Here is a 24,167-nt window from a genome sequence, read left to right as displayed (position 1 = left end):
CTTTTACCCAGGAGAGTGCTGTAACAGTAGCCAGGGTTGAGGCTTTTGTACTTGATGCCCTCCTGCTGTGTTTTCCTTATGCAGTATTCAGAGGGTAAGAAAAAGAATAGTTTCTAGAAAGTCTATTTTAGGACATTTACTACAGAGGAAAGAGAGGTAGATCTCTCTCTGTTGAGACTAATAGACATCTAGAAAGTGAAATATTTTTTTTTAAAAAGGTGTGTGTATATGGGGAGCGGGCAGGACACTGGCAGCCCGCTGTGGCAGCTTGGTGGCTGACATTCTGCTGGAAGATGTAGGTTAAAAATCTCTCAGCAGAGTAAGAACAGGAAACTGAGGCTGAGATTTATGAATGCCCTGACACTTGGGTTGCAGAGTCTGTAAGTGTGTGTGTGTGTGATCTTATACTGCACTTGTCTTTGTGTTTCCACTGGCTAACTTAAGCAGCTTCCTGCTTAGTTTGCTGCTGTCTGTGTATCCCATTTCAGTGTGCCTGGGGCCTCTGATTGATTTATGTGTTGCTGCCAGCTTGCGACAGCTCATGTGGTTATCACCTCTAGCTGTTTACCCCACCCTTAAAGTGCTAAATAACGCCAGTGGTTCAGCAGCTGGTTTATGAACAGCTCAAATATCACCACAGGGAGGGCGAGGGGGACACTCGGGCACAGTAACCTCATCAGCTGTCTGGGGCTGAGCCATGTCTTCTTGGCCATTCAAACTAGTCTTCCCTCACACGGCACGGGCCAGGTACAAGGCAGAGCTGCTGTGGTCAGGTGCCCTTTAGAATCTAGCTTAGATGCACAAGAGTTGTATTTTGTAGTGCTGACTCTAGCCCTTCTAGTACAGTCTTCTGAATTTAATGTCTGAACTCCATGCGTAATGAAGAGCCTCATTTGACAGATGCTGAATTGGGAAGTGCTATTAAGACTGGAGGAGCCTGTTCTGAGCATACCTGGAAGTGGGCACCTTGGGAATGTCGCTTGGAAATGAAGCCATCAGAAGCTGGGATTCAGTTAGCTAAATATGGTCCTGCTTCTGAACCAGGTTTTTAGACTCCATTCATAATGATATCTGGGGAAATGGACACACTTCTGTGGTATAGAGCATCTCTGGAAACGTATGTCTTGAATAGGCCAGATGAAGTGTGCCCTGAAATGGCCCATTTCTCTCCGCTGTCTTCAGGAGCCAAGGGGGCTGCCTCAGCTGCAGACATCATATCCCAGACTCCCAAAGTGAGATGAGATGAGTATCTCCTGTAGGAAACGGAACTGAGCTGGGCAGAAGCTGATCTGGAGATTCATTGGGTCAAAATCTGGATTTAGGCCCTTCTATATCCAGGTGCAGTTCCTTCCCTATCCAGGCTTTCCCAGCTTGCAAGGCTCAGAAGGGCGTAGTGTTTCTGAGCACTGGGCTTTGGTTTGCCTTTCTGGTGTGTCTCAGTGGAGGTGGAGGAGGGCAGGCTTCCCGCTCTGGTGCAGGAGAAGGGTGTAGTAGCATCTGTCCTGGGTGTTTGCATCTGCTGAGCCTCTGCCGCCTGCCTTGTTTTGGACCCACACAATGAGGCATTAGGAGATGGCCGCTGAACAAGGATGTGGGCCCTGCCCCCCATATCCCTTTTCCCCCTCCATGTTTTAAGTACCACACAACATGAAGTGCGCTCTGGTCTCCTAGCTGGGCATCCTAGCCTGTCCTTTCCTGTCCTGTCTTTCAGCTGCCTCCAGCTCATATAGAAAAGGAGACAGTTCCTCTTAAGCACCCAAATAAAAGTTGGAGTTCTCTAAGCGCTCACCTACTCCCCAGTGTCTCTTTTTTTTTTTTTTTTTTTTTTTTTGTTCTTTTTGTGGCGTGTATCTGGAGTCATTTGGCTTAGGGTTCTTAGCATTGTGATTTAGAGAGGGAAGAGAAACTTCTAGGTAGAGATGTCAACATTACCAATTGCTCCATGTTTCCAGGAAACATCTAGCTGATCCAAACTGGGGAAAAAAATCTGCTGTGAAAAGCTCTTTTAAATTAGAGAGTTTACATAGCTGAGGGGAAACTCAGGTTTCCTTTTTAGTTTAGGTTAGAATTACAAAGGTAGATGCATATAATTTTTTTTCCCTTGAAGTTTTTATCTAGTTAATTTTCCATTTCTTTCTCTTTTTTTCTTGTTTACAGTTCCTGTGCTTATGTAACAGCTCTCCAGAGGAAGCTGCTCACAAGCCCATCTGATATTTCGTGCCAGCTGTTTCAGTGGAGGCGTGCTGGATCAGACTGAGCTCCACCTTCTTCGTTGAGGTATACTATATGAGTAACACCATAAAATACTGTTCAGTCAGAATGATAGCTTATTTAACCTCTTGGCACTCTTTTCATTAATTTCTTCTTGGATCAATTATTATGTTTTGTCTGTCACAAAACTGGGCTGAAAACTCCTCTGGGCATGGAATGTGTCATTCATTTAAACAACATCAAGGCACACTGTTCATGTTTAATTATACTTTAATGCAAGTGCTAAACTGTTTTCAGTCACATTTAACAAACATGTTTTCTGGGACTGGTTGCTGCCTGACCTCAAGTAAGGGCAAGTTAGGCTAAGCCTTGAAATGCTGCATCAAGCTGTCATCTCAAATAGAAGTGAGCTCATTCATCCTCACGTGAACTATTATATAGATGAACTGTGGAAGCAGGATATGTTAACTGCCCACCAGAAAGGACATTGCAGTATGCTGATTTATGATGAGTAAATTCTAGAGTAATCATATTGATGATGCTTAAAAATATCTGTTCGCAATGCTGCAGTAGCTAAGCTAGAAATACTGTGTAGTAGATGAAAGCCACCTGTTGGTGAAGTCTTTTAAAATATACATATAAATATTTCTGTCAGTGCTGTTGCATCAGTTCTTTGTCAGGATATCCATTACGGCATGACACATTCATTTGGAAATGGTCAGAATATATATAGGCCCAGTTCCAGCAGAATGTGAGCATGTGACCAATGCTCTTGCTTTCAGTTGCTCAAAAAGCCAGTTTGATGCAATGTTTAGAAGTGAATGCCATGCTAAGATCGCTTTAATGATAGAGATTAAAAAAAAAATCTAAGTAGAATTTTTTTCAGGATAAGGTGCGTGTAGAAAGCGAAGTCTAAGCTGTGTGTATTTGAGAGATCAGTCTGAAAGATTAAGGACAGAAAACACCACGATACCTAATGCCTTGGTAGGGGTAGGATTTAATGGGTTTTGATGTATTCCAAATAAATTACATTCTGAGCAATGAATTTTGGGACATCAACAATCACTTCATAAGGCTGATGCATTTCAATTTTAAACTGGTTAAGTCAGAGGGCACGTTCACTTCAGTTGACCTACCATTCACCCTGATCTCATCATTACTGTATATTAGCATTTGTCTAATATAATGACAGCACATATATAAAGATGCAGACCAGACTTAGAACTTCCTACAGGCATGATCCTAAGGCTTGAGTGTCTTGTTTGTTTCTAAGTAACATCTGTTGGGAAAAATCATTACATCTGGCAATAGATTTGTTTTGACATCTGAGACCAAACTTTCCTGGATTTTCCTTTTTCTCTTCTTCCTTCCTGCCTGTCTTTCCTGTTTCTCCACTGAACCACCTTGCAGTCATTGCTGATGCTCATCACTGTCCTTTCTTCTTGCTGGTGACAGTGGGAGCAGCCAGCAGGGCTTGGCTTGACAAGTACCAAATGAAGCTTATATGTGCCAGAAACATCCACCTGTGTTAGTGACAGCCACTAGCTTACCAGGTATTGTACCAAAGTCCTTTGAAAGAGGACTTGTAAGTGTGAATGACTGTGAAACCAGTTGTCTTTTGCTGCCCTTAATGTAGAACCGTTCAGAGTTTTAAAATTGCAGCTTAACTTTTGAGTTTGAAGAAAGCTTTCTTTGTAAATTTCCTGGCCCAAAATGCTCTTGCTTCATGCTCTTGCCACGGTACTCTGTTGGTTTGTCCTGGTTCGAAGGAATAAATCCTGTTTTAAATTTCCTTGGTTTCTTATAACAAAGGGCTCTGGAGGAAAGAAAATCTTTTAATCCTCCCAGCAATAACCTGACATGACCTTCTAAACACACTATTAACTCAAAAATATTAGCAATATTTTGTAGCTGTCTTAAGAAGAGCTTACAATAGAGATGGACCAAATATTTAGAAGAATAAATGTACTCTGATCTGAAGAAATTAATATCCACAGCACAATTACATGTTGAAAAAGGACTAAATGTTAGAAACTATTTAAAAAGCTGTGCAGTGGGGTATTGTTCAGTAGCACTGGCAGAGCACAGCTAGTTTTCTGCATGCTCTTTCTAGGCTTGTGATTTCCTAACTGCCTTAGCACAAATTGCTTGCCTTCTCTGTGTTCTTTAGTTGCTCCAATCTGTTTTGCCTTTCCTTCATAAGTACCAAGCTTTTAGAAAATGTTTAGAGTTTTTTTTTTTTTTAATATCCTCAATATGAGATATTTCTTAGAAAATTTGCAGGAGGAGAAGACAATTTTCTGCAAATCAGATCTCTCTGCTATGTCAGTAGGCTGCAAACAATTGCACACAGCTTAAATGTCAAATAGGTATTTTGAAAAAAATCAATGCTGTTGTACTAATATAAGTACATTAACCTAACTTGTTTGGAAAGAAACTTACAGCACTAAAGCATCACAAAGGTAACAACTTAAAATTAGGTATCCAGCTCTCTACTCTGACTGGGGGCAGGGAGACATACCATCACATAGCATGCATAATAGAGAAATTCAGAGAAAAGTCGGTAGGAAAAGCTAAAGAGAACAAATTCATATTCGCTTTCTGTCACTTGGGTTAAGATACCTAAATTCAGAGATAAAATAGGGGTTTGGAGCTAGGAGTTGGTTTGTTGTTTGCATTTTGGTATGCAGCAATCAGCACATGGGCATTCTCTCATAAAATTACTTGAATAACTCCTCCAGCCTTTAGTCAATCATACTCCATTATGAATTTCCATCAGATATCTGATCTATACCCAGTGAAGTCAGTGAGAGTCAACTGCATCTAGCATGAAGCGTGAAGTAACTGACCCATGGAGAGACTGGGGAATATGATGCCCCAAAGTGGGATGTACACAGGTACCCCGTGCTGATATGTGCTGGCAGGCTGCTTCAGAATGGGTAATAACCATGTTCTCAGGAAAGTACTTCAAGGGTGGAATTCCCACTTCTTCAAATTCAGATTTGAACATAATAAGCCGTCCCAATTAGAGCAGATACTTGATGCTGAGTCCTCCTGGTTGTGAGGACATTTTGGGGTCAAGGAGTATGATATGGAGGAAGGGTGGCAGGAATGGTCAGGTATGAATGCCCTGTGTCTTTGGTGGCCCGTTCTTGCAGCCCAGGCCCTCTTTCATGGCAGAAGAGAACCACTGGCATTGTGGAGGCTGGAGCAGCGGCTCCACTGGCCATGCCGCTGCCTCTGATACAGCACGGCCCTGTCATGGCTGCCAAGGTAGCCATAGTGTCCCTGATCGCGGCTGGGATCGGCGGCAGTCTGGTTGCCAGGTCTGATCAGTGGCCCCTGCTCCTCAGTCTTGGCACAGTTTTATTCTCTCACAGGCAAATCCTGAGTGGTTTGGTGTCCGTATTCACGTTTTTGGACACTTGTACTGCTGTGTCATCCTACCTACCGTGAAGATGGCTGAGGCTGCCTTCTGTTCCTGGCTGGTGGTGAGTGTGCTCTCCCCTCTCCTGCATGGGTTTGAAATAGCCTCTCCAGTCTGTGTTCTCAGCCACAGCAGGTACAGTCTAATTAACTCTAATTCTTGGAGAACACCTTACCTAACATGCTAAGAGGTCATTTAGAGGAAAGTGTGGCAGGGACGCATCTCTGCCCTGCTGACACTACCAACTTTGCAAGGAAGCCCTCTGGGGTCTCACCCCCCAGATTATTCCCCCTTAGTCCTAGTAGCTACCCAGTGCATGGGCCTCACAGGTTACTGCTGCAGGGAAGAGACTGTGATAACCGTCAGATATGTCCTTGAGACAGTCCTACTTAATGAAAATCATATTCCATTAGTCATAATTTCTCTGAACACCCTTAAGTGTTTCTCCATTCAGTTCCAAGTCCTCCAGCAGCCAGCACTTTGCCCAAAAAGCTTTCTCATTTTCTTTGTGGGCCATATTGCTGTCTTCACTAGCCTCTGTGGACCCATCTCTGGACTGCCTTCTTGTGCTCCTGCATGTTTTTTGCTTCTGACAAGGAGTAGTTGTTGTAACAAGCAAAGTCCAACTCCCATTTCTGCATTTGACTCTGGGGAAGATCCCTCAGGCTGCACAGCCCAGCTCCTCCTCCAGTCTTGTCATGCCAATTTGTGATTTAGCCTGTAGCTTCTATTGTTATATTTATTGCTAAACAAAAGGAGTATTTTCTTGCTGCCTCACTTAGGCTGAGTAGAAGATAGTTATGTCCACCAGCTTCCATGAGTTTTGTGGCTGCCTGCTGATCAGAAGGCTTGCTTGCTGAGCACCACCTCATCTCCAGCAAGGCAGTACGCAGGGAGCTTGATGGCCTGGCAAATTCAGTAATTTGCCCCAAGGCCATATGGATCTTGTATTATCTATGGCTTGTAATGGGCTGCATATTCCTCACTGATTTAGTGGTTGACTTGTGATGTTTTTGGATGAGTCAAATCTCTGTAATAGTGACACTACATCTATGTATGTGGTAAATGTGAAAGAAAACAGATGCCTATAAAAATCACTCAGTCTGATTTGGAATGATGAGCAGCATTATGATTAATCATAGCTGTACAGCTAATGTGTAGTATCTCTACAGGATGGGGAGGAAATTGTTTGTTTCACACCTACATGACTTTTACCTTAATACTTGGATTGTTTTTTAAAGTCAGCCCAAAATACTCTAGAGTTAAGTGTAGGACTATTTATTTGGGGAGTAATGGTCCAATCACTACTGTATTTTAAAACTTCTAGTACAGTCTTTTCTACATTGAATTTTTCTGGCAGTATCTGCACTGTGCTCATATGTAAAAGGAAACTCATAGTAGTTTCCCAGTAGCCACTGAGCAAGTGTCATCTAGAAATGTGGAAAGAGAGCGTAGCAGTTGTTTCTCAATAGATTTCTTCTAATACAATATAAATCTATTTGGTGCTGTTCTTATAAGGTGTCTCATACCAAAGCTGAAACATTTGCTGAATGCTAGATTAAGGACAGAATCCTACTCCAGACTTAATCAGACACTCTGAAGCACAGAGTTTCCAAATTCCTGAGATCAGAAGGCAAAGAATTTTGCAAAGAAGTATCAGCCAAGTCCTATTCCTGCAACACTGGAGGTTGAATAAGGAAAGAGCAGCAGCAGAAAGTAATAGCTGAACAAAGAAAAATGAAAGGTCTGACCCTATGAACTAGCTTTAAGGTCATGAACAGGATCTTACAAAATCAACGCACATTCATTACTGGAAGAAGCCAGAATGAAATCTTCATCACAGGGCATGTGTGATGAGTCAGATCTGGTCAAGTGGTGTATACGTGCAAAATTCTGAATAAACTGGAGTCTGCTAATCAAATTAACAGGCAGTGAAGGGAGAATTTCCATAATAAAGCCTGTAATTTCCTGGAGAAACTTCTTTAGATTGCTAAGGACAATTTGGACAAATCATGAGACTGTCACTTCTTTCACAGTTCTCTGTGTGCACTGGATTTTGGGAGATGGACAGAGTCTGCAGTGCAGATACATTCTTTTGTTGACTTACCTGCTTTGGTGTCAGGACTGAGTAACTCTTATGCTCTGTAGAACCCTCTTGAGACCTTGTCCTCTGACTTAAATAAAGACTACAGAATGTTCTAAATGCAGTAACAAAGGTCTGGGTTTTTTTTTGGTTTTTTTCTTTTTTTCAGAAGCGCATAAGATGTAAGTTGGTAAATAGACACTGAGAGTAGGTGTTAGATATCTTTCATTTTTTTGTACTAGTTTTTGAAAGATGGCATTTTTCAGAATAATGTGAGAAGGCCTGGAACATGGATTTATTCCTGTTGGAAGATCATTCTGCAAATGGCTCCAAATTGCAGTAATTTAGAAATCTTGAGGTTCTTTCTATATTTGGATTTGTACGTTCAGCAAGCTTTTAGTACAAATATATGAATCTTTAGTAATTACTTTAGTTCATGAATAGAACCTTAACTGAGCTGACTACATGAATGTACCTTACAGTGTTCAGGCTTTGTGAGACATTTCTGCTAAATCGGCTTATGAATTTCCTTTTGATGAGCTTAATTGTTGACAGATTTTTCAAAAGCCAACAACAGCTTGCTTTGCTAGCTAGTATTCATGTGAACTGGGTAGTCTTGTGAATTCCTTTATTCAATTTGCATCATATTTTGCTTCTACTGTAAGATGAAGTGAAATCCTTTGTAGTGAAACTAACAATGTTAGACATTATAAAGACATCTATCCAAATAAAATTAAAAAACCCCAGAAAAATCACCTTCCCAGCTTGTCCTTCAAGATCTGAGAATATGCAAAGCTAGAAAAAAAAAGATAATTTTTCTTTCTTTTTCCCCAAAGGGCTATTTGGAAAAAAATCCTAAATAATGAGATGTGATCTCTTACTCAGTGAAGATACTGGTTTCTTCAGCAGAGCTGTAACTAGGCTTTTCATTTGAGATCCCTCAAGTCAGAATGCATTGCAAACACTAATATATTCATTAAATCAACAAAACAAACAAGCTGTTCTGGCCTTTCACATGAAAAAGAAAAATTCTGCATCTTATCTATCCATAGATTTTGGTTGTTGTTGGTAATATTTTAGACTTTCTATTTTTGAATACTGTTTCCTGAGAGTATAGATTGGAAGAGACTGAAATCTAAGCTAAGCAGTGGGATCTTTAGCTATAATGATGATTGTGGATATCTGAGTGAAGTGAAGCATGTAGAAGCCTCGAAAATAACTGACCCTGTTTTCCTCTGAACATTTCTGAAGAATTCTGTTCCGTTAATAATGCCTTAAAAGTAATAAAGACTGGGATTTGTGGATTCTAGCCAAATGAGGCCACATCCTACAGTCCTTGCTTTGTATTACTGGAGTAAATTTCCCATTTGTTCATGGCAGGATGGGGACTAAGGACTGAGTAAGGGTGGCAGGATGGGAATTGGTTTGTCACCTCTGAGAGTGCGTTTGCAAACTGCTGGAACCACAAATGAGCTCAGTGTTTAGCAAGATGGTGGATGCCAGCATGAAGCTTGGAAGTGCCAATTTTAATTAAAAACTGCATTTTCAAATCAAGTTCCTAGTTAACAATGGGTGGGAAATTCCTCCCACCATGTAAACTTTCTGAATGCTGTATTGACTGGCAAGATGGGTGCAGCTTCTCCTTCCACAAAAGTGCTGCTACCATCATCTTCCCCTTCACCTCCCCCACCAGAAGAAAAAGACTACATTGTTTGTGGAGTCTCTCCTTGTTCACGTCCTGCATTTAGGCCAGAATAGACAGAATTTATTTTGTCCTCCCCATCCCCCTTCCTTCATTGTTAACAACGGACTGAACACATGAGATTAACATGGCTCTTGACATGGCTCAGTTGTTTGCCATTTGGAAACTACCGATTCTTCAGTTGTATAATTAAAAAAAAAAAAAGTATCAAAAGATTAAATCATTTTCTGTTTATTCCAAAGACAGGGAGAACAGAGTAGTAGAGGAGAGATGGGGGAAGCCAACAACAAAAACCAAATTAGTTTAAGAACCAGCATGTTCCCCTTACTTTAAGGAACACAGTAAACATTTCAAAAGTGCATGCCAGCTCATTATCTAACTCAGTCTTCATTGACTTCATGAAAAACAGCAGCAGTTAAGCAATGTTTGCCAAAAGCAAATTTGGGTACATGCATTGCTAAAAAATATGTGACATCCGCTCTGTACAGGTTCCTTAATCTGCCACACAGGGGCAAATCAACATTTCATCATTATCATTTCTCTCTGTTTAGCCCTTTCATGATAGCTCTTCTAGTCTGTTTTGCTCATTGTTTATCCAAAACTGTGGTATGACGTATGATTTGAGTTGTTGGCCAGAAACTAACCTCTCCAAGTGTTTAAAGATATAGACACAACTTCAGTACTATAATCTTGAATGCAATATCTGTTTGCAAGTATCTTTTTTGTGAAGTTTATTGGTTAAAAAAAAATCTTAAATGGATGTGGGCTATTTATGAATTCCTTCTTTATGTAAGTTTTAAGATTTAGTTTGCCATTAATTTCACATATTTTTTTAATGAACATTCTTTTCTAGTTTATGAATAATATAGGTAGCTTTCTTTTTCAGTTTGGTGTGGCATTTGTAGTTTACTGTAACATTATTGAAATTACTGTGACAAAGCATTTGAACATACTGTATATTCCAATATCATAATTTATTGTGATAACAAATGATACAGCAGATTCCATGAGTTGTTCTGTATAGTTAAGTTACCCATTCTTTGGGAAACACATACCTCTGTATGTCCAAAATATGTAAATCCACGGATATCTGGAATCCTATTGAACTTGGTTTCCTTTGGAAGTAACTCTTTACTCAAGAGAAATGCAAGCATCTGTTGAACAATTGTTTTATTAAATAGTTTAAAGACAAGTTTCCTTTGGAAAACATGCAGCCTTTTTCCCAGAGCCCTCACATTATCTGGTGTGCAGGTTTGTGTCCTATGGGCATTAATTTCTCCCATCTCGTCTCTCCCTTCAAAATTAGCAAGCCATTTTAGTACACTTTATCTGAGTTTCAAATCTATATACATGCTCTTCTGCCATATGTTTAAAGTTCAAAGTTGCTGTTCAGTTGTGATCATGTTAGTCTATTCTACATAGTGTATCACACTCTTACTTTTTATGAGTAAAAGGTATAGAAAAAAAGCATGTTTACTTGCTTTCTAAATATACAGTTTCTGATTTTTTTTTAAAAACTTTGATTCAGAATTTTTTAATGAAATGGAGCATTCTGTTGGTAGAAAACAATGCCACTTTCTTACGGCTTTTTAAACATTTATGTCATTTTTCTTTGGGGAAAAATGAAACAGCTGGTGAAATCAGCATTTCAAAATGGAAAAAAGTTTGCTTAAATAAACATCCATTTAACATTTTATCAAAAGATGGAAAATGCTGGTGAAATTTAAATCTCTTCATCTTCCCTAATTCTCCCTTCTTCAAACATTCCCCTTGTTATTGTTGAAATTGTAAATCCTCATGAGGACCAGGTGACAGAATGCAGATTTTCTTTTTCTCTCTCTCTTTTTTTTCCCCGAGGTAGTTATGTCCAAACCAGAGTATATCAATATGTTCCAATATTTATTTCAGGCTTTTCTTTGTTGTTCAGCAAAGATTGCTTCACTCCCGTGGTGTGGTTACTTCAGTCAATGCAGTACAGTCTGGAAAGTACATTGACATGGAAAACCAAAGTGTTACACTTTGAGAGCAGTTTTTAAACAGCAGTAGAAAGGACATTGGCATTGTCAGTCAAAGTAATTGAACTTTAACTATTCGTGTTGATCAGGGAAGTGTCAGAGGAAGAGCATAAGGGGAGCAATACACGCTTGTACCAAAGGTCCTAGCACCTTGTTCCTCACAGCAGTCCTCAGAAGATGCTTATGGAGAAGTGTAAGAAGCAGGGCAAGTACAGAGTGATCCTTCCTGCTGGTATACTTTCCCAGCTTCTGACAGTCAGCAGTTTTGGGACTCCCTGTGCTGAAGTTGCATCTTAAGCATTGTTTTTATGAACCACTGAGTGCGGAAGGAACAATAGGAACAATGGATCACTGTTCAGCATCAGTGGCAACTGCACTTAGAAATAAGTAACAGTGCCACTTCAAAACGCTTGACATGGACAACAGAAACAGAAGAGCCAGGAAATTATGGCAGTACTAAAGCCACACCCATGGCCAGAGGCAACATCTCACAGCTCCTCCAAGTTGTGAACTCCTTAGGAGCTGAGAATCCCTACCATGCAGAGAGGTAGAAGCCAAATTCACCATTATATAATGTAGCAAGTTCAGCCCCTGTGGGATCTTAATGGGACATGGTGTCTTGTTCTTCAACGTAGGGGTTCCTGCCTGTGTGTTCCCACTGAGGTTTTTGTTTGGTGAGAGTTGGGTGACCTTGCCTCGTACAAATACATGACGGCATCAGTCAGCTGACCTCTGGTGATCAAGACAGACTTCCACATTCTCTCTTAATGTCTTTAGTTCCTGTTCAAGCATATGCCCCATGTAGGATGTAAGCGATCCCATGTAATTTTGTCTGGCAGCTCTCTTTGGAGGCTGTCAGCAGGGCTCCCCAATAAGTAGTTCTACAATAGTCTTCCTGCACAATGCTTGACCTAATATGTGATCAGCTGTGTGTTTCTTTCCACAGCAAAACATTTGGAAAATGACACAGCCTGAAGAAAAATAGGAATTGAAAACCTGGCTCGAGATTTCCTCATGAACCAGTCTGCTCCTCTGCATCTGTAGGAAGGGACAGGTAGGTTGTTGCAAGAGTGCTCTGTGAGCCCCGCTGTTAGCCAGTCTCTTGACTCTGCATGTGGCAGTGACTCCTGCTGAGTTCCTGTGAGTTTTTTGCATGCAGCACTTCTCCCTGCAAAGTGGCAACATGCTGGGACACAAAGTGGAAGGTCCCATCCTGCTGTGAGCACTGCACAGAATGGGAGGACAGTTGTGATGGGTAGGAACTGAGCTGCGATGGTGTTGTGGGTAGTTCCTGCTGTGTTTGGAGTCAGTATGTGTATGTTTGAAGTTTACTGGGGATGCAGAGTAATAATGCCAGCACAGGTTTCTAAACAGTTCCTTGCTGCATAAATAGCCCCATTCATTTCAGCAAACTGCTCTGAATGTAACCCAGCTGCCAGAGTATAGTCATATGCCTATGCAGTTCTTCCTTGTTTTATTTAATTTTGCTCTTCCAAAAATGTCACTGAAGCTCCCAGAAATTTTGCTTGGGTGAGGACTGTGTTAAATCATCAAAAAATTTCAGGAGCTGAGACCAGATAAGAATGAAAATTGTAACAGTGTCCACAGTAATCACAATTGAAACCAGTTTTTGCACTAAAGTAATCTGTCTTCCTTTTCCTGATGTGATGTTGTGAATGGCAGTACCTTGTTTCCTTTTGCAGTCCCAGTATTTTTACTGCGTCCTTTATCTTTGTCTTTTGGGAAGAGCAAATAAAAACAAAGTTTTGCTTTACATTTTTGTTTGAAGATAAACTGGAACATTTTAACAGACTAGCTTTAAATGATTGTTTACTTTTGCAGTGGTCAGGGCCAGTTCTCAGGGCTATAGCTACAGGGCTAAACTCCTGTGTTCCTTCTTAACAATTTAGGAGTTGATATTTCTGAAAGTGTGGAAAGGATGGCATTGGTGCAAAGCACTGGGTGTGCTGCCCACTTTGCCTGAGAGAACTGCAAGACTGAAAGAACAAGAGTGATGTAGGTCAGTCTTGGGGAAGTGGCAGAGCACGATCTGTGAATTATACTGATGTATACAGATATGTGAAGAGGGATTTTCTTTCTTTCTTCTTTTTTTTTTTTTTCTTTACTGGATAAACTTTCACTACCTGCTAAATTTAGACTAATTTCTGAGAAGCCAGAGCTGAACCACACCCTTGAAATATGAAGGGCTCTTGCATTAAACCATTGTGCTACCCAGAGGGCTCAGTCAAATAAGGACAAGTTTGCAGGCAGGTGCAATTGCCTTTTAGAAAATTGATAGATGGTGCTTCTGCATGCTGTAATGTGTTGTTTTTAGTCTTTACAAAATACAGCTTGCATTCTGTTAAAACTAGTAACAAATCATGCATCTGGAACAAAGAGGATTGGAGCTGAGCAATATATTACATTTAACTGCAATCTGGTTCAGATCCCCTGATTCCTTTCAGTTTAAACTGCAACAAATATACTCCTCGTCTTCAGTATTATCACTTGTTGTAGCATTTAACAAAGGTCATAGTGACCCAGAGGAAGCTTAAGAGGAAAGTGTTGTGGTGGATCTTGGAAATGGAGTTTGACCTTGATGACAGTGGGCATGAAGCCAAGCCCAGATCTCCTGCATGTCTTTCGTTTGTACTCTTTTATTTTTCCTTATGCTGGGCTGGATTCAATCATGCAGCCACATTTATGGATGAGGCAGAAATCTGCAATAATTAGTACATCTCTCTTCTCTGATGGCTTTTTTTTCAAAGGAATACTTTAAATTGTTTACTTTTTCTGTGGTTGAATTGTTGAATTAATAACAAAAATGTAGCCACTGTTGAAAAGAACAGTCTTCCAGTGAATGCCTGAACATTTAATTCTGTGCTTAGTAACCACCATCTTGTCAAATCTGGTGACAACCTTTCTCTTAATGGGGATTCATCTGCTCAGGTCACTAGGTTCAACACTGTATTACCCTTTTAAATTTTTTTTAATTATTTATAATTTTATTTGTACTTAAAAGCTGGCTGATTAGACTGGTGCAAAACTCTTTGGGAAGTGATATCAATTCTGGTATCAACTGGTATTCACTTACTGACTTTATAGTGTTTCTGTTTAATGTAGTGAGCAATTTTTTAATAGCTAAAGTATTTCAAAACTTTTAAAAACTAGTAACATATGAATCAGTAGAACTCCATTAAATGTTCTGATGGTAACTTATTTCATGGTTCTGAACTGCCAAAGCTATCCTGATTTTCAAAAATTTCAGATATAAACCCTTATTCTTATTAAAATTTATTGAATCTTATTTCACAGACATTTGTGCCATTCTTTATACCATCTTTTGCAACATCAGAGAAACTATCCAAGTAGGCACACATATGTTTAGACAGATTTATAGCTGCTAGTGTTTCCTGGTATAAAATACTCAGAAGGTCTGTTTCTAAGAAATTGTTGGAGCTTTGATGTATCACATAGTTTAAAAAAGTTTTCTTAAGTTTATTTTTAAAGGGCAATGTCCATGTCTTGCACGGGTTTTTTTTCAAATGCAGAATATTGGCTTTGTAACACACCTTGGTTCTGTGTCAGTTGTTTGTGCTCAGATCTTACTAATGTACGGATTACCATACTCTTGCATTGATTACGATTCCTCTTTTCTCTGGGCGAGAAATAACCTGCAGTGCCTGAGAAGTATGTGTTCAGGAACGTCACATACATTACTTATGTTATGTCCAGTAAAAAAATGTTCATATTTTTGAAACACAACCAATTTCTTGCCAGAGCACTTTCTCTATTCTTCTGTTACGGTTCCTGTAGCGAAGAGATGTTTGGGAGTGGGGTTGCTACTCTCATGTATGTAATAGATTAAATTTCTTTCCCTGTGTCCATCTGGTGTAAATATTCTGCATTTCTATGTCCTTTCATATTTGAAAATATATATATGGATGACTGATTTTTTCCATGAGTTCTGTGGTGCTGTAAATAATACCTGAAGTTTTAAATCTGTGCAATCTCAAAAGACAAAATCTGAAAAGTAAAACCTACAAGCTCAAGTGAACCCAGCTGCTAATGTGTAGAAATAAGCTGGTTTTAACATGTTTTTTTTTATGAAGGTAGGAGTTACTTTTGCAAAGAGAAGTCCTTCAGTGCCTGTGTAGTTCAAATTACCTAATTTTTGGTTTAAATGTAAGTACTCTTATTTTAGTGTTTTATATAATCACAAATATAAATATTTGCTTTTGTTTTGCTTCTAACTGCGTCATATACATCTTTCTATTGCATAGGAAATACTGGTATTACTGACATCTTGCAGTGATGTTTCAAATATAAATTGTAGAAATCCAGGTTTTGTGTGATGATATTCTTCGAATTCATGCACTTAGTCCTGGTCATTATTGTATATTCAGTGCAGTGGAAGTCTGAAAGCCCTTTAAAAACACATTAATCACATTAAAATGTTACTAGTGCTGTTCATAACAGCTACAGGACATACGTATCAAGTCATAGTAATATACTTTTCCAGTAAGCTTCCCTTTCCTATCTTCCTCCTACCATTGTGATTTGTATTTGGCTACAAAGGCAACTGTTGTCTTTAATCAAAGAAAGAAAATGTAGTATTCATAGTCTCAGTACAGTTCTGTGATTAGTTTGTAATAAAGTATATTACAAATATAGCTCTGGCATTGTCTCCAGTTAAAAAAAAAATAAATATTTTATCAGGCCCTTTATTTACCAGAATCACACAGAGTAAAAGTTTAACTATCATGTCAAGGCTATCTTCTCAACAGCACAACAGGCAAATTTAAGTGAATTAGAGAACAAAGTACAAATGTGTTTGCAACCAGCATTTCCCTGAGATAATTCACATTTCACTATGTACTTATGGAATACAACTGTGACACTTAGTTGATGTATACATGCTGAGTAGATAAGGGAGGGGGAATCATGTTGTAACATACTTCCCTCGCTGACTCACAGCCTCTTCAGCACCTTATCAAGTCTTCTATCCAACCCCAACTAATTTCTGCCTGTTTTAAATCTAATTACCCCTGTTTCAAATAGTGCATACAACTAAAAATGTTAGAATTCCACTTATTTGTAAGTGAACTTCCTACTGTGTTGGCTATTATGATCATGGTAGTCTATCTGGCGTCTCACAGAAGGCACCTCTGATGAGCTAGCAAAGTTCCTATGGAGCGAAGAGACTTTAGAGACAAAACCTGGCCCTGCTAAAAGTCAATGATGGTTTTGCTGTTGACTCTGATGGCTTCAGAATTTGTAAGAATTGCTTCAATATGTCCTGCGATCTGCTTTCTCAGAGCATTATGTACAAACAGGTCTTTTCTTCAGTAGCACTGTGGCCCCCTGGACTTTGGGATGGGGGGCTCACATAGGGAACAAGAACAACTCATTGTAAACTTCCTTTCTGGACTGTAGAAACAGACAGGCATTCCTGAGGACACAAATAAGAAGATGCATCATATTATCTGGTGTATCTTAAAATTTCTGATTAAGAATTTAAGAATTTACCCCTAAATATGCCAGTTCTTTTAACTAAGTGACATGTCACCACATTGGTCTAGAACTAATACAGTCACATTTCATTATCTCCTGTGATTCTGTGGAACAAAACCCTTTAAAATCTTGTAGGATGATCTAAATACTTCTTTTTTTTGTGTCTGGTATTATTTTAAATGCCAGAAAAATCCCAAAAGAATTTTAATTTTATTAAGGAAATATATTTTTAAAAAGATTAAAGCTTTGCTTCTGATTGTTAAAGTGGTATTAAAACAAGGTGGAAATGTGTTTGTAGTTAATTCCCAGAGGACTCTGTGTCAGAAGAAATGTCACTCTGTATTCTCCTTTTTAGGAAGGTGGCCTCTGCCAGATGTAAGCCCAGAAATGGCAATTGTCATTCACATAAATGACTAGCAGGTTTATTATGCCAGTCTCTGGGGCCGTCTTGAATTTTCGCAAGAAGCAAAGAGCAGGCCCATAAGAAAAAAGTAATCCTCATGGGAACAGTAAAAATATGTTGGTATTGTTTAATTCTTTCATAACATACTAAATTAATTTATTTGTTTTTGAGCCTTTTAAAGCATAATGCCATCAGGGAATGTGTTTTTCATATAGTTCTCTTACAAATATATTAAAGTTTTAGAGAGAGCAGTCTATGAGTAAACATCACTGGTCATCTACATTGGGTGACTGGGAGACAGAAGGCTTGGTTTTTTGCTGCTTTACATTCTGTATAGTAATTGGCATCAGTGCAAATTGATCTTATCTGTATATTTTGAAATCTTTTTGCACAGATGTAGACAACTGCAGAACTTGCAGGACTGTGGAGTATCGGATTCGCATTGTTCATAAGTTCTTGCAAAGCACCCTGTCACTCTGTCATAATACTTACTGTTCAGTAGGTGCTTTTGATGACTTCTCATGTTTGGCTGGTAACGTATAGTTCAGCTGTGTTTCTTCCAAACCACTCAAACGCTGCGTGATATGCTCTAGACTAGGCCATTAACTGAGAGGTGAATGAAACTTACAATCTCCATTTAACTTGCTGTTCAGTTGCGTTATATGCGTAGGAGAACCCTATTATTTAAGTAAATTGAAGTAAGCTGAAGGGAAACATTCTCTGTTCAATATGCAACGGGTAAAAAAAGAATCTCTTGGTTTTTTTGTTCCCCATCATTCCATTGGTCATTCACAAGGTAATAGTGGCAAAATGCCAACGTTGCAAGAAAAACTAGTTTTACAGCTTTTTGGAGAGATACCAACACCAGAAACTATTATACTGTAATAGCTTCTCTTCTGTTTATATGGAACACTTTTTGATTTCTGAAGCTGTACATGTTAAAGAAGAAAAAAAGCCCAAACTTTTACCAGATGATTCACCATCTTTGCCATTTCTGTAGTAGCTTCCGCTCTCTACTATACATCCTGGCAGCAGGTATTTTGAAGAGTGAAAAAGAGCAGAAGCCATTGAAAGCTTCTGGAGCTGTCAGGTTTCTCCAGATATTATCCGTCTGTCTACTTATTATCTGTAATAATTTTCTGTGACTTGCCATATATATCTAGATATAAAGAAAGCCAGCATATCAATCATTTTTATGAATACTGCAAAGATCAGAGTTAACCTTTGGGTCAAAAACACTTCATTTATTTGGAAACATAGAAAGAAGTTGATGCTTGGACATAGCTTGGCAGGTTTCCCTTAGCATCAGTGGAGCTCTGTCAACTTATGCCATGCTTCTCATTTGCAAAATCCCCCTTACTGAGTCCACTGACTATTCTTTTCAGCAGACTTCATCTTTTTGATTTCCTCTTACTGTTGTCATGAAATGAAACTAGCAATGGTAAGAATAATATAAGTTATATACTTTGCAACAGAGGCAAAAGAGTCTTATAAACTTTTGAATTTAACTTCCAATTTTTTCCCAGACAGTCAACATACTATTTTCCTCTACCAGAATCACAGAATGATCAGGATTGGAAGGGAACTCTGGAGATCATCTAGTCTAACCCCTCTGCTAGAGCAGGTCGCGCAGAGTCGCATCCGGGTGGGTTTTCAATGACTACAGAGAAGGAGACTCTACAGGCTTTCTGGGAAGCCTGTTCCAGTGCTTTGTCACCCTCAAGGTAAAGAAGTTCTTATATTGAGAAGGAACTGCCTGTGTTTCAGTTTGTGCCCGTTGGCCCTTTTCCTGTCACTAAGCACTACTGAAAAGAGCCTGGCCTCATCCTCTTGAGACTTTCCATTAAGATATTTATATGCATTGATGAGGTCCCCTCTCAGTCTCCTCTTCTCCAGGCTACACAGGCCCAGCTCTCTCAGCCTTTCCTCATCAGGGAGGTGCTCCAGTCCCCTCAACATCTGCATAGCCTTCGCTGGACCCCCTCCAGTAGTTCTCTGTCTCTCTTGGACTGGGGAGCCCAGCACTGGACACAGCACTCCAGGTCCGTGGCCTCACCAGGGCAGAGTGGAGGGGGAGGTTCACCTCCGTTCATCTGCTGGCCACACTTTTCCTAATGCACCCCAGGATCCCACTGGCCTTGGCCACGAGGGCTCACTACTGGCTCATGGGCAACTTGCTGTCCACCAGCACTCCCAGGTCCTCCTCCACAGAGCTGCCTTCCAGCAGGTCAACCCCAGCCTGTACTGGTGCGTGGGGTTATTCCTCACTAGCTGCCTTTATTGAACTTCATGAGGTTTCTCCCCACCCAACGTCCAGCCTGTCCAGGTCTTGCTGAATGGCAGCTCAGCCTTCTGGTGAATCAGCCACTCCTCCCAGTTTTGTATCATCAGCAAACTTGTTGAGGTTACCCTCAGTCCCTTCATCCAGGTTGTTGACAAGTAAGTTTAACAGGACTGGACCCAGTACTGACACCTGGGGAACACCACTAGCTACAGGCCTCCAGGCAGGCTCTGCACCATTGATCACAACCCTCTGACCTCTGCCATTCAGCCAGTTCTCAATCCACCTCACCGTCTGCTCATCTAACCCACACTACCTGAGCTTACATATGTTGTGGGAGACAGCGTCAAAAGCCTTGCTGAAGTCAAGGTAGAAAATATGTCCCCTCATCTACCCAGTTAGTCATTCCATCATAAAAGGCTATCAGGTTAGTCAGACATAATTTCTCCTTGGTGGATCCATGTTGACTGTTCTTGACGACCTTCTTGTCCTCCACATGCTTTGAGGTGACCTCCAGGATGTTCCACCATCTTTCCAAGGGATGGAGGTGAGGCTGACCAGCCTGTAGTTGCCTGGGTCCTCCTGGTTGCCATTTTTGAAGACTGGAGTGACATTGGTTTTCCTCCAGCCCTCAAACACCTCTCCTGTCCTCCATGACCTTTCAAAGATGATGGAGACTATCTCAGCAATAATATCTGTCAGCTCCCTCAGCACTTGGGAGTGCATCCCATTGGGGCCCCAAGATCAGGATACCCATCTGTGGGTTTGGTTAAGTGAGCTGATAACAAACATGTTAGTCCATGTCTAACAATTCCTGGGTGGTATTAGCCACCAGCACAAGTCCACTATGACCAAACTTGAGCTTCTTAACTTCTCACCCAAATTTTGCTCAATATCTTCCTTGCTTGATCACCATCTTGCCTACTGTTCAGGCTTTTGACCTGGAAAGTCATATTCAACAGACACATTCTCTAAGTCATCACTTTCACATCTTGATGTCTTTTTTTTTTTTTTTTTAATATAATTTCTTTAAGATAAGCCATTGTCATCCATCCACATTCATTCAGCTCTGTCCTACCAAATGGGAACTACTTTTCTTTGGGTTTGTGGCCTTTCTTATCTTCAGCCTCTGTTTCACTGTTCAGATGCTATCTCCAAGAAGGGCTTCTAGTTGGCTACTGATAGTGACCTTCATTTCTTGTTTTTTATTTCAGGCAATTACCTTTTTGCTTTCCTTTCTACTACTACTAATGCTTGAAAAGAATTTCCTGTAACCAGCCATTAAAGAAATCTGTGGTCTTACCCTAGACCTTAAAAACTCTGGGTTTTTTTTGGTCATAGCTAAAAGAAACCTTGGCAAAAACTAGGTTACTAGTGGTAGATCACTACAGGTGGAACTACCAGGTGTTCTATTGTTGCCTTTGGTATTTGTTTCTCTCCCTTTTTATGCCCATAATGTAATTTCATTGGGGCAGAGTGTTATGTGTTTTGCTTACATTGCCACAGTGCCTGACACATTGACGTATTCATGCCTAAATAGTGTTCCTAAGCGTGAAGTAAGGTTAGATAAGCCAGAGCATGTTAGAAAATTTCAGAGTGCCAGTCCTCACTGATTCTGAGCATGTGTCCTGCAGAAGCCATCAGCCTAGGGCAAACTGCAGTAATCACCTGCTACCTTAGCTTCTGTTGGAGGGGCAATAGGTAAGTATGCCACTGAACACTTACATAATGTGGGCCATCTTCAGCACTAAGGTTTTAGCTCCTACATTAAAAAAAAAGTATAAAAGGACTATAGAAGCACAGGGACAGATTCTCTAACAATTGAGTTGTGGGTTCTGTAAGACACATCTATCTGAAATTATAGAACATCTGGGAAAGAGATGTAGTGGGGCTACTCGCAGCTGCAGCAGGAGCTGCTGAAGAAATCCTGCAAAAAATGTAGCTAGATATTGAAAATATAGAAAAACCAGTACAATTAGGATTAGATAATCCTTCACATGACTGGGGAGCACTAGTATTCATCTGATGAACACTGTGTGCCATAAAAAGAACAAAGGTAATCTGCAAGGTCAGGCTACAATTCAGTGAACCTAGAAAAATGTCCTAGTCTTAAAGATATGAGATGACAATCTCAGTCCATGTTTTTTTTATTCCTTAAACTGCAGATTTTAAGTTCAGGAGTTTATAATAGGAATGTTACCTGTAGATGAACTTTGTGTTTTTATAAATAATAGATGCTTCCATGCCCAGGTTTAGTGGTTTTGCACCACCCAGACAAATGCTCACCTGGGCATAAAAGCTCTCTAGTGTTAGAAAACTCAGGAGCCTGAAATGCAAAGGCAGTTCCACAAGAAATGTGGAGGTGAGATACTGAGAACAGAAAGGATGGCCAAAGGATGTTGAGATGAAGAAACAAAAGACAGAAAGCTAGCTAGAAAGGCTGATAAGTTGAGAGACTTGTTTTCTGAAGAGAGGGAGAAAAACAGGGGCTTGAATACAGATGGTTAGATATTACAGAAAATGGGAAAAGGGGAAAGTATGGTTCTTGGTTTTTCCTTCTGAAATGTCTATTTATAGCTTTTCAATGCTGTGATGATGAACTTTAACTTTTGGGTAGACTGCTGCAAGTCATCCCCTTTCACTTTCAGTGAATCCTCATTTTTTGGGGGAAAACTTATAAGCATGTCACTGTTCCCACGTGCAGATATGAAATGCTTAGTCAAGCTCTCAAGCATTAGCATACTTGAGATCATAACAACATGTATATCTCTTCAGGAACATGAATCTTAAATTGACTGTCTGTATTTTCCTGTGGTCAGGAAAAGAAATGGCTAAAAGGGGAATTTGTTTTTCCAGACTGTGGAACAAAGAGTACAATGTTTGAGAGTAAAACAGATTGCTTGTATTCAAGAAATGTGTAAAATACTGTGAAATATAAAAGAAGAACACCCTTTCCTTAGGACTTGCAAAGCCTTTGCATCTTTCTGTGTTTGTAACAGACTTGTCAAACTTTAGCTTTTAATTTAAAGCTCCTTTTATTTATTTTCACTGATTTTTTTATTACAGCAATAATTTTTTTCATGGGCTTAAGAATTAAACAACAAGTCTTAAAACAACTGATTCTTTGTAAGCTGCTCTTCTGAGATTCCCACCTTGAGTTAGCTATGTAAAGCATGAGCAGTCCTTACAATACAGAGGGAAACTAACACCCCTGCTGGTTACCAGTTTGTGATGTAGTGAACATGAGTTGAATTAGCCTGAATGCCTTCTGTGGTGGAAAGTGTTAGGATTTACTTCAAACTGTAAAGAGTCAAATACTTAAGAGAGAACCCGCAGCGAACTGTAAAATGCTTTATTAGTGTTGTCAAAAATTAGTCACTAGAAACCAGCAACAACTCAGATTTTCCCTTGTGGTATGTTTCTTGCGAGAACAGTGCAGACTGTGTTACGCAAATCTGAATCACAGGCAATCCCCACAGTGTGGTATGGAATCACATTGTCCCTATACTGGCCTTTGGGAAGGATGGATGTCCTGGAGGTCCTTAGTCCAAAGAGATTGCAGGCAGTGTGTCCAGGTAGGTCTCATCACTGAAGCACATATATGTCTAAAACTTATTTTCTGTCTGTCTCTCCTGTTACCTGCTTTGGGTCCACTGAGATGATCAGGAAATAGAAGGGACTACTTCCTGCAGCCTTGGGGATATTGGGCGTACAAGACTAGATTTTCTAGCAGTGTCCAAGAAGAAAAATGGCAAGGGGGAAGAAACATCTTGCTCTCCCCTCCCTTCCATTGCCAAACCCCACCATCAAACCCAAGAAATACTGTACACAGGTCAGAGACAAACTCACTGTTTATTTCAAGCTACTGTTAAGAAGCTGTTATTTATTTAAAACTTCAAACAAGGTTACAAAATCATAAGCATAAAAATCAGCAAAGGATGTGCTCTTTCCCCCATCATAACATCAGCCTCAGTATGACTAATTAGCAGGGGCCTGCAGCAATCAGAAAAACCCAAAACTTTTCTCTTTCTTCACAAAGGTTTTTAAGAATAAAACTCATAAATATTGAAAATACCCAGGACAGGAGATGAAAGAGCTCACAGTGTCACTGTTAGAACCTGGCTTTCCCTTGACTCCCTCATAGTAAAGCCTTTCAAGCTGGATCCAGAGAAGACTTGTGCATGCAGAAATGTCTTTGTTTTACTTAGTACCAGCCAATAGTGGACAAAATACTTCTGATATGACAATGATATTTTACATATTCTCCTCCACAATAGACATCATGTACCTGTAATACTAGCCTGACTGAAAGTGAAATGAAAGGAGGAAGGAATCAATACTCTATTTTTTGCCCTCAGCCTGTTTGTCTTGTGCATTTTGGGTAGAATTCCTTCTTGGCAATAATGCAGCAGCAGTAATATTGGGAAAACAAGACCAGATGTGGTAGAAAGTATGGCTGGACAGGTGTGTAGTCATTCCATCTACCTATTATAGAAGAATCTCTGCAGGCAAGACTACAGTCAAGACCATG

General features: G+C 40.0%; 1 long non-coding RNA gene across 4 annotated transcripts in view; it reads left to right on the top strand.

Annotated features, from left to right (window-relative positions):
- Positions 1–24,167, top strand: part of LOC114013734 (uncharacterized) — a 166,663-nt gene that overhangs the window by 25,989 nt on the left and 116,507 nt on the right. For all 4 annotated transcript variants that reach the window (XR_008745277.1, XR_008745269.1, XR_008745278.1 and 1 more), the window contains exons 2-3: positions 2,158–2,277; positions 12,385–12,492. This is a non-coding gene — a long non-coding RNA (uncharacterized LOC114013734). The remainder of the gene's footprint in view (positions 1–2,157; positions 2,278–12,384; positions 12,493–24,167) is intronic.

This window comes from Falco peregrinus, chromosome 1 (assembly GCF_023634155.1).
Source record: "Falco peregrinus isolate bFalPer1 chromosome 1, bFalPer1.pri, whole genome shotgun sequence".
Classification (NCBI taxonomy): domain Eukaryota; kingdom Metazoa; phylum Chordata; class Aves; order Falconiformes; family Falconidae; genus Falco; species Falco peregrinus.
Note: the sequence above shows the minus strand (reverse complement) of the source record. Positions and strands in the feature narration are given on the sequence as shown.